The sequence below is a fragment of the Pipistrellus kuhlii genome, unplaced genomic scaffold, assembly GCF_014108245.1.
Source record: "Pipistrellus kuhlii isolate mPipKuh1 unplaced genomic scaffold, mPipKuh1.p scaffold_m20_p_7, whole genome shotgun sequence".
NCBI classification, from domain to species: Eukaryota; Metazoa; Chordata; class Mammalia; order Chiroptera; family Vespertilionidae; genus Pipistrellus; species Pipistrellus kuhlii.
The window spans coordinates 41818529-41834994 of record NW_023425573.1 but is presented as its reverse complement, the minus strand read 5'-3'; the positions used below and the strand labels follow the sequence as shown (position 1 = coordinate 41834994).

At 44.3% G+C, this 16466-nt stretch overlaps 1 protein-coding gene across 2 annotated transcripts in view; it reads right to left on the bottom strand.

The window, feature by feature from the left end:
* Positions 1–16466, bottom strand: part of STK39 (serine/threonine kinase 39) — a 259098-nt gene that overhangs the window by 35608 nt on the left and 207024 nt on the right. The window lies entirely within an intron of this gene.

Genomic DNA, 16466 nt, shown 5'->3' with positions numbered 1-16466 from the left:
GTCAAATGAGGTTCGGGTCCGAACAGCAGAGGAGTCTGAGCCCACATAAACGGCGTACTTAGACTCTGCAGAATACATGAGGCTGAGGGAAGCATCCACTTCCTTATTCATTGCAAAAAGGCAGGGAAGGTGCAAGACTTGTGCTTTCTTTACGTTGAGACTCATTCGACGTTGGATGGTTAGGATTTTGTTTTCACAAGGCGTTATGGCAGATGGCTATTTACAAGGCCCTGCTCTCCGGCCCCTGCGTCCAGCCTGGCCTCAGTCACGGCACCCTCTTTCCCCTGTTCTGGCCACACTGGTCACCTTTTACCAAGTCTTCACACAAGCTGTGCCTTGCCCAGCATGGCCAGGCTGAAGCTAAGACTTCACTCAGGTGCTTCTCTCTCAGAGGGGTGGCCCTGCTCTGGAGTCTAACTGGTGACCGTTTATTACTGCCGTTCTTTATTGCACTTCGTTTTCCCTTCAGGGTGCGGTCGCCGACCGGTGGTCCGTGAGGTCTGAAAGATTGGCGACCGCTGCTGTAGAGCGCTTCTCTCTATTTGTAATGCCACTTGCACCTGGGCATCAACCTGCCTGATGTCTGGCCCTGAGCTTCCTGGAGGAAAGAACCCTGTTGGCTCAGTTCACCGGTGCCCCCAGCACAGAGCAGACTGGAGGCTTCGGTACGAATAAACGGAGCAGGGCAGCTTCAGGGCCTGGGTGAGGGAGTGGGTTGCAGTCCCTTCTCCTCGCTTCTGCATGGAGCAGGTACCACTCTGGCCACTAAACAGGAAGCACCCTGGGCCTTCTGCAGGCAGCTCTTCCTGCTGTGTGGGCGCTGGGCCCCCTGCTGGCTGGTGATGCTGGGGAGCGTTTTTCCAGCAGTGTCCGGGTCAGGGAGCAGAGGGGAGCCGGGGAGCCCGCCCATGGTACCCAGCCGGACGAAATGACCCGGGGATCCCTGTGGGGACGCCAGTGATATCCCAGGGGAGAAGCTGTTATAATTGGCTGAGGACCATTTAGTTCATGCAGACATTTGAACTGCATGAATATTTCAGATTATGTCAAAAAGCCTTAGCTGTTATATTTAACTACTGCTAATTAAGCATGTAAAACCACTGTTCAGAGTTATATTAAGTGCAGAGTTCGTATTTTTGACATTTAAAAATTCCACCCTGAAAAAAAAATAAAAATTAATTTCTCATACCCATTCCTTACCTAATTACAATTTTTATAAACACTCAATATAAAAGCCAACTTTTTTTTTTTTGGAAAGAAAACCTGAGAGCTCCAGCAAGCCTACTGTGCCAGCAGCCGAGAAACCCATTAGAATAACCTAAAGCATTTTTATGCTTCCTAAGAGTAGTGCTGTCCAAATCAAGTCCCCTATTCTGTAGTCTAACTTTCTACTAGATGTTAAATTTCTACTGCATGCCATTCTTACCTTATCTCTCAGTTCCATGGACAACTACAAGCATTAGAAGCAAAACAGTGAGAATGATGTGCGAGGATTTAACAGTCAGCTCACAGGGAGGGACAGCAAGGCTAGTGCCTCAGGTTGCAAGCCCTTCCCTGTCCCTCTGACCCGGCACATCACACTCACAAGACAGCGTGGCAGCATTCTGATCCGGGATCCAACCATCCGATGGAGAAATGAGTCCTGAGAACACTGAGCTTCTAAAGACTCAGCTAACAATCACAAACTGCCAAGAAGTCTCAAAATCTGTTATAAATTAGCCCTCTTGGGGTCTATTACTGCAAAGATACTTTGAATCTGATACTCTCATTTCAACTAACAAACTTCTTATGGCTGACCAAGTTCCCTGAAGTGAAGATTAAGGCATTTTCTATTAAAAAATTGGACCAAATATATATCTGCCTGCCAAGTTTAATGGACAGCTCCTTCTCTTTATTCACTTTCTGCCTTAGTGTACTCAGCCAGAAGAGGGGTGTGCAGCCAGGCCCAGGATTCTGCACTCACAGCTACTTAAATGCTTTCCTGATTGCAAATTCCTGCAGTTGGTTCTGCTGCTCATCAGACATGGGATCCTCCAGGAAAACCTGTTCTTAAGGAATGCTTGCTATGACTTAAAGTATACAGGGTACTTTGAAAACATATTAGCTCAACAACAAAATCGGACACAAACATTTATGATACAATGGAGAAAATGTAAGCCTGCTAAAGGGACATGTTTCTCAACTGGGTGAAGGATTGTAAAATTAAAACTAAGTTTTCTTAGGGTTGGCAAAAAGGTCCTCTTTTGTTTTTTAAAAATGGTAACCAAATGCAAGACATAGGATCAAATGTAAGATTATAATAAAACATGAAGCCAAAAATAGTGATAAGCCCATGTTGCATCAAAAATGTTGATTGGGTAGACAAGGAGTTCTGCTTTCTGTTATGTAAGATCCAGGAGGAGCCAGTGACTTATCTTTTATCTCTCCTAATAGCGTGTATAAAACAAATGGCAGGAAGATTTGGTTTGGGATTATATCTATCAATCTATTAATAAGCACAAGAGGACATCTATTATATTTACGTCTACAATATTGTACAATTGATGGAATAGTTAAATTCATGTAAGCCCAGAGATTTCCAACGTGGGTAAACACACACGTAAGCATGCACTATAGCTAGCTAATCACAGATCAATCTTCTAATGGAGAATACTATCAGAAAAGAGCCATTTAATTTCAATCCTCCATACCTGGTGGTGTTTGAAAAATGTGTGCCATCACAAAGACTAGGTTTCCTTTAGAAAAGTAAACCTACTTTACTTCCACTGGAAAGATATTCTCTGTTAGAAATAGGGACCAGTAACCTGGGGCTTACTGTAATTCTGTTGTCAGAAAGTTGGCTAGATTGAATATAATCTTAAGGCATATCTGATTCCAGAGTTAAAAGATGAACACATTAAAATAGAATTTAACATACTTGAAAAAAAGCAAGACTCTACTGACAGTGAATAGCTAAGACCAATCTACTAGCTGCCTCTAGTTTCACATCAGTGAAATTAAATATAGATCTAAACTGGAGTCTAGCTGTAGCGATGTCTAAAAGAGGATCCATAAGTCCCAACTTAAGTTAATTAGAAAACCGGGGCTTACAGAGTGGTTTACTGCAGCTCTGATTCATAATCATGTAACAGAAACTGAGAACATCTTTGGGGAAATTACGGATGTTATTTTATGCTTTTTAGAACTTCCTGGAAATAACACTTGCCCGTATTTTTAAAGGTGATTTTGAATTGCCCCCCTCCCCCACCCCGCAAATCAGAATGTCTTTATTAACAATTCTGTCACCTTTTATCTGAATAGCCCATCATTTTCCATTAGAACTGGCAGGTAAGTAAGCACAGGGGTGGCTGTGGCTGGCCATGGATTCAGTCACAGGAGTGGGCGGCTTATTTTGGCTTCTGACATGGCTTATAAGGAAATTTTTCTTCAGTTTGATTGCCTTGAATTTAGGGTCAGGGGAGTACGGTCCCCAGATTATAAGTCTGTCTGTCTTTCTGTTGCAATTGAATAAACTTAAACATATATTAACACATAGACCATTAATTTCAATGTAATGGGGGGCGGGGGGGGGGGGAGAGAGAGAGAGAGAGAGAGAGAGAGAGAGAGAGAGAGAGAGAGAGAGAGAGAGAGAGAGGGAGGGAGGGAGGGAGAGAGAGTGCTCGAGAGAGCGCATTCGCCTATTAATAGGAGAGTGAGCTAGCTCTCTGCACATTCATTCAGGCCTTGTCCCCAGCATTCCACATAGCAAAAAGCTTTTTGGCTATTTAAATAGCAACAATATGTGTAATTCTACTGCCTCTCCAAAGAGTTCAACCAATTTAATTCATCTAGCCGTGGAACTCATGTGTGGCATTTTTATATTAGACTAGAGGCCCGATGCACAATGTGTGTGCATGGGGTGGGGTGTCCCTCAGCCCAGCCTATGCCCTCTTACAATCCGGACCCCTCAGGTAAGGTCCCTGGGCCTGGCCAGCGATCAGGGGCTACTGGGGCTTTCCTTCCCCCAGCTGCTGGCAGCTGGCCCTGTCCCTGCCACTGCCACTGCTTGCCATCTGTGCAGTACTGCCTGGCCGGGCAACAAGTTGCCACGCTTTGCAGGCAACAGGTAAGGGCTGTAATTGCTGGCTGGCCTGGGCCTCCCTCTTTGGGGTGATCGATCAGGGGGGTTGGAGATCAAATGCCCAGCAGAGGGACCCCACCCACTCAGCTGGCGGGGCTTGTGATGGAGCGATCGTGGAACCCCCCCGCCACCCCCGACTGCTCTCCCGCCAGCCGGTGGCCTGGGCCTCCCTCTTTGGGGCAATCATGGGCCAATGGCGGGGGCCCCCCGATCAATCACATCGCACCGGCCTTGGCTGGCCTGGTGCCAGTGCGTGTCATAGCGTAGTTGTCCGGACAGTTGTTCTGCTGCTTGGTCCATTTGCATATTATGCTTTTAATATTATAGATAGTGCAGAGTATCATATTTTATATAATATTATAGATATAAAATTATATATTATATTATTTATATAATTTATATAATATTATTTAATAGTGCAGATCAAATATTTAAAAGTAATTTTTGTATACTAACCTTTAATATTAAAATTAACATTAAATTTTTTATTTAGGGAAGAAATACCTCAATGAAGACAGTTTTAAAGAAAAAAAGGTATTTGGAAAACCAGGAGCAGTGGCACAGTTTTTAAAATGGTAACCTTGTGCTTTATTAAACGGTTTAATATTTATTTTTGCTAAAAATAGATAAGGAAAGTAACGAATCAAGGGATCCCAAGCCACTTCTAGGTCCTAGTTCCTTAGACTATTAAATCAACATACAGACAACTTTTATCCGGGAATCACTGGACTGTGTTTATTGATAGCATTCAACTAATCCTGAGCCTGTCTAAGCCCAGTGTTAGGGAGGAAGTTCCTCCTGTTGTTGGAGTCCTTACTCCTTGATTCTTGCTCCCTGCACCATTTGTTGGAGAGTAAGTTTCTCCTTGACCCTGATTGTTAGAGCAATTGTGGGAGTACTCACTCCTTGAATCCTGCTCTACTACAACAACTGTTGGGTCCGAGTCCCTCTTCCAGGGACTGGGCCTCCTTGGATGCCTGGCATTAGAAGACAGGGAAGATGAGAAGTTGTTGGAGCCTAAAGACATATTGCTGTTATACAGAAACTTGAGGCCTGGTGCACAAATTCATGCACAGGTGGGATCACTTGGGATGGCCTGCAGGGATGGGGCCTCAATTCACACCCCCCAGGCTCACAGCTCCACAGCTTGCCTGGCACCCTGCCTTGGCCTGGCACCAACCCCTCACCAGGCAGGACAATCGATCTGGGCCAGGCCCTATGCCCAGTTCCCTCAGCACCTGAGAGCTGGGCAGTGGCCCCACACCCCACCGTCACCATTGGGGAGCGAACAGTGGGGTGACTGGGCCCCCACTAGCACCTACCTTGGCCTGGCACCGCCCACTCACCTGCTCCACCATCCTGCTGCTATCCCGTTCTTATCAGGGCCATCAAGGCAGGTAGCGGCTCCACTACTGCCTGATGCCAGCTCTGCTGACACCTACCATGTTCCACGCCGCCCCTGGTGGTCAGCACATGTCATAACCACCCAGGGGACAATTTGCATATTAGACTTTTATTATATAGGATGTAAATGCTGAAGGCTACCTGCAGGGTCTACTACATCCAGAGCAGCAACAGTAGTTCTAATAAAAACTGTGCCAGCTCCAGTTTGGTAAAAGTTATACCAGTGATGAAACTCTTGCACGCCTCTTCACCACTTAGACACATGCCATTTTAAAAAGTTAACTGGCACAGTTCTAAAATAAACTCCAAAAGAGAGAAGAGAATTAAGTAAAGCAGAAAAACCAAAGGAAATTAGAAAGATGATACAGATGATAAAATGAACTAAGTCTCCCAAGTTTACTGCAAGCAGACACTAAAGAAGTGGCCACAGAAATTCTATTGTGTATGGAATCACAAAGATGCATATTTAAAAGGCAAATTTCCACACTCTATGCCCCAGACTCCAGACTCTGCAGGTCTGGGCTGCAGAGAAATGGGCACGTTTAATAAGGACCCACGGTGAGCTCCTGACGCAGGTACCTCAGTCCATGCTTTGAGACAAACACTGTCACCTCAGCAAGTGCTGGAGGACAGGGGCTTTTAGACCGTCCACAATTCCTTCCCGAAAGGCAGGATTCCAGTCATGTGGAAAGTCAATCTGGGAGGGAGGGAGGCAGGCGGCAGGCAGAAGGGGAAAGGGAGGGGGAAGGAAGGCAAAGAGGGGCAGATAGAGGGGAAAAAATAAATCATGGAGAGGGTACAATAATATTGAATTGACCAAATTATCAGTTCATGAATTATTCCAGTGTTCAATTTGCTAAAGAGAATTAAATGTATTCAATTATGCATGGGCAAATTTACCCAGCACCTGTGTGTGGCAAGAATTGTAAAGAACAGAAAAAATAGAAGACAGGCTTGCTCTAAAGGCACTCTCAACCTCCACATAAAAGACGACAGGTACCAGGAAGTACAGCAGGATGAAGCCAGGTGTCACTAAAATATGGCAAAAAATAACAACTCTCTGGCATTCAAGACAAGGAAAAGATGTTCTCCAGAATCTGTTGGGGAGGGCGAGCATCAAGGAAGGCTTCATGGAGGTGGCATTTATGGTGATGCTTGAAAGGCAGGCAAGTGTTGAACAGGACGGTCCACGTGCAGGAAGATAGTACATCAAGGGCAGGGACAATGTCAGAAGCGCACTGGCAGGGTGTATGAGGCTATCTGTAGCTCATATCAGCTCCTGGTGCTGTGAAAACTAGTCAGCTAGGCTCCAAATCCATCAAAGGAAAATTATACAAATGAATGCACAAACGGTTCCCTTCTCGGGACACAGAAATGGCAACATCTGGCTCTAAATTCCACTGAAAGGGGGAAAAAAAACCCAGACATCTGTTGATACAAAGCCAGGAAATGCTGGTATAAAAACCGAGCAAAGAGCAGTTGGTAGGCGCTTCCCGGGAAAGTGGCTGCCAAGCGGCACCCCGTCCTCCCTTGACTCCCTGTAGCTTTGTCGGAGCTAGTGAGCAGTCCAGGCAACTAGGAAACACCCACAGTGTTCCTTCTTTTGCTCAAGTTCTAACACTTACTCAAGAGAGACTAAAAAATATCAGGTACATGTCACCAGGTCTGAACAGAATTCAGAACTTCGCTCCTCTTTTGCACATGAGTTTGTTTTCTTTCTCCTGTGTGTCTCTATTGCAGAGAAAATTTCCGATGGGTGTTTTTTACTGGGAGACAAAGAAAACAAGTTTTTTTCTGCTGCCTCCCTGTTTCCTTGGGATCCCTCTTTGAAACAACTGGAATGGGGACTCAGATGGGTCTATTTCCATCTGTCAGTCATCCCAGCCAGGCAAGATAAGTAAATGCATACATGCATATCATCAAATTTTGCATCTTGCAAAGTTAACTGATTTTTTTAAACCCACGCCCCTCTAGGAAGTCTTACCATCCTTATCAGTTTTCATTTTATACAAGGTGTAAGGCAGTGCTGCACTTACACACAACTGAAGGGGCTTACTATTTCAGTTAAAGGATACTAAAGTTTGCTTCCCCAAAATGTGCCTTTTGGGACACTGATGTTAAGCTAGTTATTACAAAAGAAAAGACCAAGAGCGAGCCTTTAACCTTCCCCCTTTTCTCCTAAGAGAGTGAGAAGATGGCGAGGCCCCGGGAGAGGAACCAGCACATTCACCTTCGCATCAGCCAGGTAGAGTCCAAGCAGAGGCCCCTTGGCGAGACTGACCGCAGCATCCCTGTCTCTGGGCTGCCTCGCAGGGCCTTGTTTAACCCCGCGCTCGGCTCAGGCTGGGCTGTCAACTGCCTGTTTCCCTTTGAGGTCTCAGGCCCTACCCCCTTTTTCTCTTCTGTCCATATGGCACACAAGCCTCAACTGCCCAGTATATTTCGGGTCTCCTTCTTATGGTGTCCCTGAGTGTGTATTCGCATTAATAAACTTGGGACATTTTCTCCTGTTAATCTCACTATTAGCCCAGCCAGAGAAACTTAGCAGGCAGGAGGAAAATCATTATTTTTTTCAGCCCCCGCACAACCAAAAAAACACTGCATTGAATGTCTACACGGCTCTGCTTCTGCATGAAGGTCATCTCTACGTCACACCACCAGGTCCTTCTCAATCCAAACTCTGCTTGAAGATTTTTTTGTAACATTTGCTACAGTATAGTAAAAGTCATAACATGCACAGCTTTTTAATACATCCTATCACTTTTATCAGGTCTTTCATTGCCTTTAAGCATTTACTTCAACTCAAGAGAAAATTCTGAAAAAAACAAATTTTTTTCCATTTATTTCATTGTTATTTGTTTTATGCTATGGAAGTTAAAAAAAAAAGCACAAACAAAAAAATCACTGAAACCTTTGTAAGCCAACAATGTAAGCTAAACTGAACTTTTTCATGTATAGCCTTTGTCAAGTGGATGGATTTCATATTTATAAAATACTACTTAAATTCTATACTCTCGAAAGTGAGATTATCAAAATAATGGAATCCTATATTCCAAATCTGTTTCTATATTATGAGATATCTGTATATTTCAAAATGGAATTTATTTCTAACAAGTGTTTATAAAGTTGTCTACTATGGGGAATGTAGTCTGGGGTACTGGGAACATTAGCAGTTAACAAAGCAGATAAAAAAAAAAATACTGGCCTTCAAGAAAATTATTCTCAAGGGAAAACCCAGTATCTACACAAATAAAAAAGAAAGATGCAAACTAACCATACCTCCATGACACCTACTAGCCAATCAGGAATGAGTATGCAATTTAACACAACGAAGATGGTGGGTTAATTTGCATACCCAAACACGGAGCCAAGTCTGGAGGCTCCAGCTCGAGCAAAGACTGAAGAAGCTTGGCTTCTCCGCTGTGGCCGGAGTGAAGGCCTGGGTCCCGGGTGCCGAAGGAAAACCAGTGCCGGCAGCCAGGGGGAAGGAAGGCCTATTGCACAAATCTTTGTGAAATGGGCCTCTAGTAGTTAATAAAATAAATGAAACATACAGCCTGTTAGATGGGGAGAGAGTAGGAAAAATAATAAGGGAAGGGAGGCGGGTAAAGTTGGGAGTGTCTTGCAATTTTAACTGGCCTGGTCAGGGAAGGCCTCTTGGAGAGGCAGAATTTAAGCCCTAGAAGACACACAGGGAGAAGTAACAGAAAGTACAAAGCCAGTGTGGATGGGGTAGAATGAGCATGGGGGAGAGTAGAAGAGAGGAAGGAGGTCTGAGGAGTGACGGGGGACAGATGAAGCAGGGGATGGAAAGCCATTAGAGTTTTATTTAAAGCATTAATGTGATCTGGCTTACTTTCCTTGAGATATAATTCACATGTCATAAAATTCACTCTCACCAGTGAATTCACAACTCACTGGTTTTTAGTACATTCAGAAGGTTGTATAACCATCACCATTTAGGATTCCAGAGTGTTTTCATCATCCCCAAAAGAAACCCACATCAATTAGCGGTCACTTCCCTTTCCTAACTGTCCCACAGGCCCAGCAACTATGAATCTACTCTCTGATTCTATGGGTTTCCACATTCTGGTCATTTCATATAAACGGAATCAAAACATGTGGTCTTATGTATGTGACTTAACGCTTTGCCTGGCTCTCTCTGGCTGCTGAGGGGAGAACAGGCTGAAGGGAGGCAGGAAGAGAAGCAGGAAGACCAGTGAAGAGGTGAATGCAATAATTCAGCCGAGAGATGAGAGGAACTTCAAGTAGGGTAGGAAGCAAGGTGGTGAGCAATGGCTGGACCATCTGTACATCCAGATAAGCTGGATTTCGGGTAAAAAAGAAAGGACCGTTAAAGACAGCTCGTGGCTGGAGCACCTGAAAAGTCGGAGCTACCACCAGCCTCGAGTGCAAGGCTACTGGGCTGGCAAGTCAGGAGGAAACCCCAGGGCCTGGATTTTGGAGGTGTTCATTAAATCCAGATGCCTACTAGCCTTTGAAGTGAGAACACCAAAAAGAAAGCTGGATATGAGACTGGGATTTAAAAAAGAGGTCTGCAAAGAGATGTAAATTTGGGAGATAGAGAATGGAAGGCAATTAATGCCATGAAACTAGAGGAGATTGTCAAGGAGTAAGTGATGAGAGAAAAGAGGAGACATAAGGAAAGAGTCACTGAACATGTCAACATTCAGAGGTCATATGAATGAGAAGGAGTCAACAACAACAACAACAAAAAGATTGAGAAAAAAATACCAGTATGATGGGAGAACAAAGAGAAAATAAAGTCTTAAAAATCAAATAAAAAAACTTACCATGGAGGAGGGCATTGTCAACCATGCCCAATGCTGCTGACAGTCAAGTGAGATAAGAACTAAGAATTAACCACTGGATTTGGGGGTGTGGCAGTCATTCACAGGCCGCTTTGCTTCTTCCTCCACTCCAGCCTCACCTTTGCATGTGCCATGCCATCTGCCAGGCAGTGCTTTACCCAGGTATGGCTTTGAAAGAACAAGTGGTGTGAATTTCACTTGTTCTTTCAAAGGAGGGCAAAAGGACTGGCTGGAATAGGTTCAAAAGACAGTGGTGGGAAAGGAATTGAAGTGAGGAGGAGGGGCAAGCAAATCTTTTGAGGAGATGAGCTGTAACGGGAAGTGAGGGAGGAGGGGGCTTTTTACAAAATGTGAGAAATAAAAATCTATTCATATGCTGGTGGGACAAATTCAGTAACTGAAATGCACCATAAGGGAGGGAGCAGAGAATTGCTGAGAGGCTGGAGGAGACAGAACTGTCTACAGATGCAGGAAAATCAGCTAAAGAAGGACACAAGCTTGCTCCCCCCCACCCCCCAATCTTTGCCCCCCAGGGAAACACAAAAGCAACCATTACTTAAATTTATCTGGACCTATTTTTAATGCTGGAGGCCTCAGATTAACTGTACAGAGAATGTCAGGATTATACTCGGGCTTGGAATCAAAAGATTCAAGTTAAAGGACCATGACAAGTTCCAATACCTCAGAAACTTTTCTTGACCTCCCTTTTTCATTCATAAAATACCGAAGAAAAATAATCTATACCTTCTAGAATTGATGTGATGATCAATAAAATATACAAACGTTGCTTGTAATTCTTAGGTAGAATATTCCTATAAGGTATAGGCAATCCTACTCAATAAAGGAAGACCATACTTGGTCTGACACCAACACTGCAGTTTAGCTCTAAGAAAAGGTTGGGGTCAGGGGAAAGGAAGATCGATCGATCTATCTATCTATCTATCTATCTATCTGTATACACACACACACACCCTTAGGAAGAATGACTGATTAAAATCATGAAAAATAGAAGCTTTCTGGTACTATTTTAAAACACACTCAATTAGTTGTTCATGAATTATGCCTAAAGTCCCATCTTTAAAATACTCAATAACCGATTTATTTTTGTTGCCCATATCAGCGGAGACATAACAAAAAAAAAATTATTGCTAAGACCTATGTCAGAGTTTACTCTTTGTTTTCTTTTAGGAATTTTATGGTTCCAGGTTTTACATATAAATTTTTATTTTTTATTTTTTAAAGTATTTTTTATTTAATTTAAGGTATTATATGTGTACATATCTTTCCATTCCCCCCCCCCCACACACACACATAAATTTTTAATCCATTTTGAGTTTACTTTTCTGTATATTGTATACAAAAGTGGGCCAGTTTCATTTTTTTGCATGTATCTGCTCAGTTTTCCCAACACCACTTACTGAAGAGACTATCATTGCATATTACTGCCTCCTTTGACGTAGATTAATTGATTATATAAATTTGAGTTTATTTCTGAGCTCATTTCTGTTCCATTGATCTATATGTCTGTTTTTGTGCCATTACTATAGTGCTTTACTATACATTTTCACACAGTTTGAAATCAAAGACTAAGATACCTCCAACTTTGTTCTTTTTCTAGTTTTCCTTTAGCTACGGGGATCTTTTGTAGTTTCATATACATTTTAAGTTTATTCTAGTTCTCTGGAAAAAAAAATGCCATTGGTATTTTGATAAGGATTGTACTGAATCTACACAATGCTTTGGAATGTTCATTCCAGTCCATGAACGTGGTATATCCTTCCATTTATTTGTGTCATCGTCAATTCCTTTCATCCATGTCTTATAGTTTTCAGAGTACAGGTTTTTTTTTTACCTCCTTGGTTCATTTTTGTCCTAAATATTTTAATCTTTTTGATGTAATTGTAAATGGAATTATTTTCCTAATTTCTCTTTTGGATAATTTGTTATTATTGTATAGAAATGCAACAGATTTCTGCATCAAACTAAAAAGCTTTTGCACAGTGAAGGACACTATCAAAAACAATAACACAGGCATCCTAAATGAAATATTTGCAAATCATATATCCAATAAGGTATTATCCAAAATATATTAAGAAACTCATACAACTCAATAGCAAAACACAATTAGATTTGAAAATGGGAAGAAGACTTGAATAACTCTTCAAAGAAGATATACCAATGGCCAATAAACATATGAAAAGATGCTCAAGATCACTAATCATCAGGAAAATACAAATCAAAACCACAATGAGATATCACCTCATATCTCAGAATGGCTATTATAAAAAAGTCAACAAATATACATATGTATAGTAAGTGATACTATATATATGTATATATAATGGAATATTACTCAGCAAAAAAGGAATGAAATCCTGCCATTTTATGAACCTAGAAAGTATTACATTAAGTGAAATAGGTCAGACAGAGAGAGAAAGAAATACCACATGGCTTCACTTCTACAGGATGGGGCAAAAGTAGGTTTACAGATGTTTGTATGGAAAAATAATGCGATAACAAATAAGTAATAATATAAGAATTAGACTCTTTGTTTCACATATTCACAACTGTAAACCTACTGTTGTATGGTGAATCTACAAAACAAGCAAAACAGACTCATAGATATAGAGAAGAAACTAATATTTGCTGGAGAGGAAGGGAAGAGGATGGGTGAAGTCAAGGGGAAGGAGAGGCACAAACTTCCAGGTATAAAATAAATAAGTCACGCGTATGTAATGTACAGCATAGGAAATATAGCCAATAGTATCATAAAAACTATGCACAACGAGTGATGGTTACTCTATTTGTGGTGATCACAATGCAAGGTATATAAACACTGAATCACTATGTTGTACACTAAAACTAATCGGGTATGTCAGCTTTACTTTAATAAAAATTAAACGTACCCAACAACCACCACCACAACAAAAAAACCCTCATCAACCAAAAAATCCTCTAGAGTCAGCTGAGCATGAGGCAAGAGAGAGTAACTAAATTTCACTGTAGTACTTGAAGCAAGACCATGCTTAGACAAAGATGTGGCCTAATATCTTTTGACAAATCTCTTTTATTCCCCATGTTCCAACCACCTGCCAGAATCAACTCAAATCAAAAGATCATTTGACCCTTGACTTCTTGCCCAATAGGAGACACGAATAGGTATTTAAAAAAGATTTTTTAAATTATTATTTTCATGTATTAATTTACTTAGGAACTATTAACAAAGTCTGATATGAAATTTATCATGGATGCCAAAGTTGAACTGACCTTTTTACTTAGCTCAGAAAACTTAGCTAAAAACTCTGTTGGTTATGAACCTTTACAAGATTTTAAAGGAAAGTGTGAAAGAAAGAATACATAAGGAGATACACAAAAATGCTTTCCTTTAAAATACCTATCTCCTTGCCCTAGCTGGAGGCACATGCCCAGGTTATGGGACTGATCCCCAATGTGGTGTGTGCAGGAGGCAACCGATCGATGACTCTCTCTCATTACTGATGTTTCTATCTCCCTCCTTCTCCGTTCCTCTCTGAAATCAATAAAAAAAAATATTTTTAAAAATAAAAAAATGTAATACCTATCTCCTTACATATGCACTTTGATTGTGGAGCAATCAAAGTTTCCTTGTGAAATCATAGGTACACTTCACATATAATTAATAGGAAAAAGCTTAATTTTTCTAATTACAAAGATATTTTTGTATTCTTACATTCATGAACTATTTGTATATCAATAATATATTAGAAACATATTCTTTAGCCAGAATTCTAACCTTCCACTAAAAACCTAGTTACTCAGATTTAAACAAAATCATCCTATATAATAAAAGCCCAGTGACCGAATGGCGGAAAGACCAGAACGACCAGTTGACCAGTCGCTATAATGCGCACTGACCACCAGGGGGCAGATGCTCAATGCAGGAGATGCCCCCTTGTGCTCAGTGCACTCCCACAGTGGGGAGCAGCTGCTCAGAGGGCAGGTCCACAGCCACATGGCTGACCAGGATGAGCAGAGCTCCCACAGCGGACCAATCCCTGCAGGCCACGCCCCTCACCAGTGCACATATCCCATGCACCGGACTTCTAGGTCACTTTATAATGATCTGTCATAGAGTTCACAGGAAGAAATTATTGTGATGGGTATCTCTGCTTCAAGCTGCCTCTCAATCACATATATAAGCATGATTGGGGAAGTGATATTTCTTATTTAAAAATTATCATTTAAGAGACCCAAGTCATTTCAAGCATTGGTTTTGATTGGAATATTTTTGAAGAAAGTTTTATCATATACTTCTCTAATATCTATACTAGTAAAAGGGTAATATGCTAATTAGACCAGGAGACCATCATGGTGGTGGGGCCAAGGAAGAGGCAGTTAGGGGCAAGCAGGACAGCAGGGGAGGGCAGTTGGAGTGAGCAGGCCGGTGGGGCGGGGGAAGGAGGGCAGTTGGGTGTGAGCAGAATGGCAGGGTGGCAATTGGGGGAGTGCAGACAGTTGGGGATGCAAATGGAGGCAATCGGGCCAGCAGGGGGTCAGCTGGGGGCAATTGGGCTGGCAGGGGTCACTTGGGGCAATTGGGCTGGCAGGGGTCACTTGGAGCAATTGATCTGGCAGGGGTCAGTTGGGGGTAACTGGGCTGGCAGGGGTCAGTTAGGGGCAACTGGGCTGGCAGGGGGTCAGCTGGGGGCAATTGGGTGGCAGGGGTCAGCTGGGGGCAATTGGATGGCAGGGGGTCAGTTGGGGGCAATTGGGCTGGCAGGGTCAGTTGGGGGCAATTGGGCTGGCAGGAGGGTCAGTTGGGGGCAACATGGCTGGCAGGAGGGTCAGTTGGGGGCAACATGGCTGGCAGGAGGTCAGTTGGGGGCAATTGGGCTGGCAGGAGGTCAGTTGGGGGCAATTGGGCTGGCAGGAGGTCAGTTGGGGGCAATTGGGCTGGCAGGGGTCAGTTGGGGGCAATTGGGCGGGCAGGGGGGTCAGTTGTGAACAACTGGGCTAGCAGGAGGTCAGCTGGGGGCAATTAGGCTGGCAGGGGGTCAGTTGGGGGCAATTGGGCTGGCAGGGGGGTCAGTTGGGGGCAATTGGGCTGGCAGGGGGGTCAGCTGGGGGCAATTGGGCTGGCAGGGGTCAGTTGGGGGCAATTGGTCTGCCAGGAGGTCAGCTAGGGGCAATTGGGTGGCAAGGGGTCAGCTGGGGGCAATTGGGTGGCAGGGGTCAGTTGGGGGCAATTGGGCTGGCAGGGTCAGTTGGGGGCAATCTGGCTGGCAGGAGGGTCAGTTGGGGGCAATTGGGTGGCAGGGATCAGTTGGGGGCAATTGGGCTGGCAGGGATCAGTTGGGGGCAATTTGGCTGGCAGGAGGTCAGTTGGGGGCAACTGGGTTGGCAGGAGGTCAGTTGGGGGCAACTGGGTTGGCAGGAGGTCAGTTGGGGGCAACTGGGTTGGCAGGGGTTAGTTGTGGGCAAATGGACTGGCAGGGGTTAGTTGGGGGTAATAGGGCCGGCAGGGGTGACGGGGCAGTTGGGTGCGAGCAGGATGGCAGGGGGGCAGCTGGGAATGAGTAGGCCAACAGGGGAGAGGAACAGTTGGAGGGAGCAGGATGGCAGTTGGGGGCAAGCAGACAGTTGGGGAGGCAGTTGGAGGCAATTGGGCAGGCAGGGGGCAGTTGGGGGCGAGCAGGTTGGCAGGTGGGCAGATGGGGGTGAACAGGCTGGTGGGGGATGGCAGTTGATGGTGAGGCCAGTGGGGGGTAGAAATTGGGGGAGAGGTGGGCAGGGGGGAGGGGTTGGCAGTGAGCAGGCCAGCGGGAGGTCACCTGGGGATGAGCAAGCTGGCGTGGGTGGGCAGTTGGGGGTAAGCAGGCTGGCGGGGTGGGTGTGGGGTGTGGGGTGTGTGTGTGTGTGTGTGTGTGTGTGTGTGTGTGTGTGGCAGCTGGGGGCAAATAGGTCAGCAGGAAGGGGCAGTTGGGGGCAAGCAGGCCAGCTGGGGTGCAGTTGGGGGTGATCAGGCCAGCGGGGGTGGGGGGGTGGGCAGTTAGGAGCAATCAGGAGAGCAGGCACCGTGGTTAGGGGTGGTGGGATCCTAAACCAACATCCCCCGAGGGGTCCCAGATTGG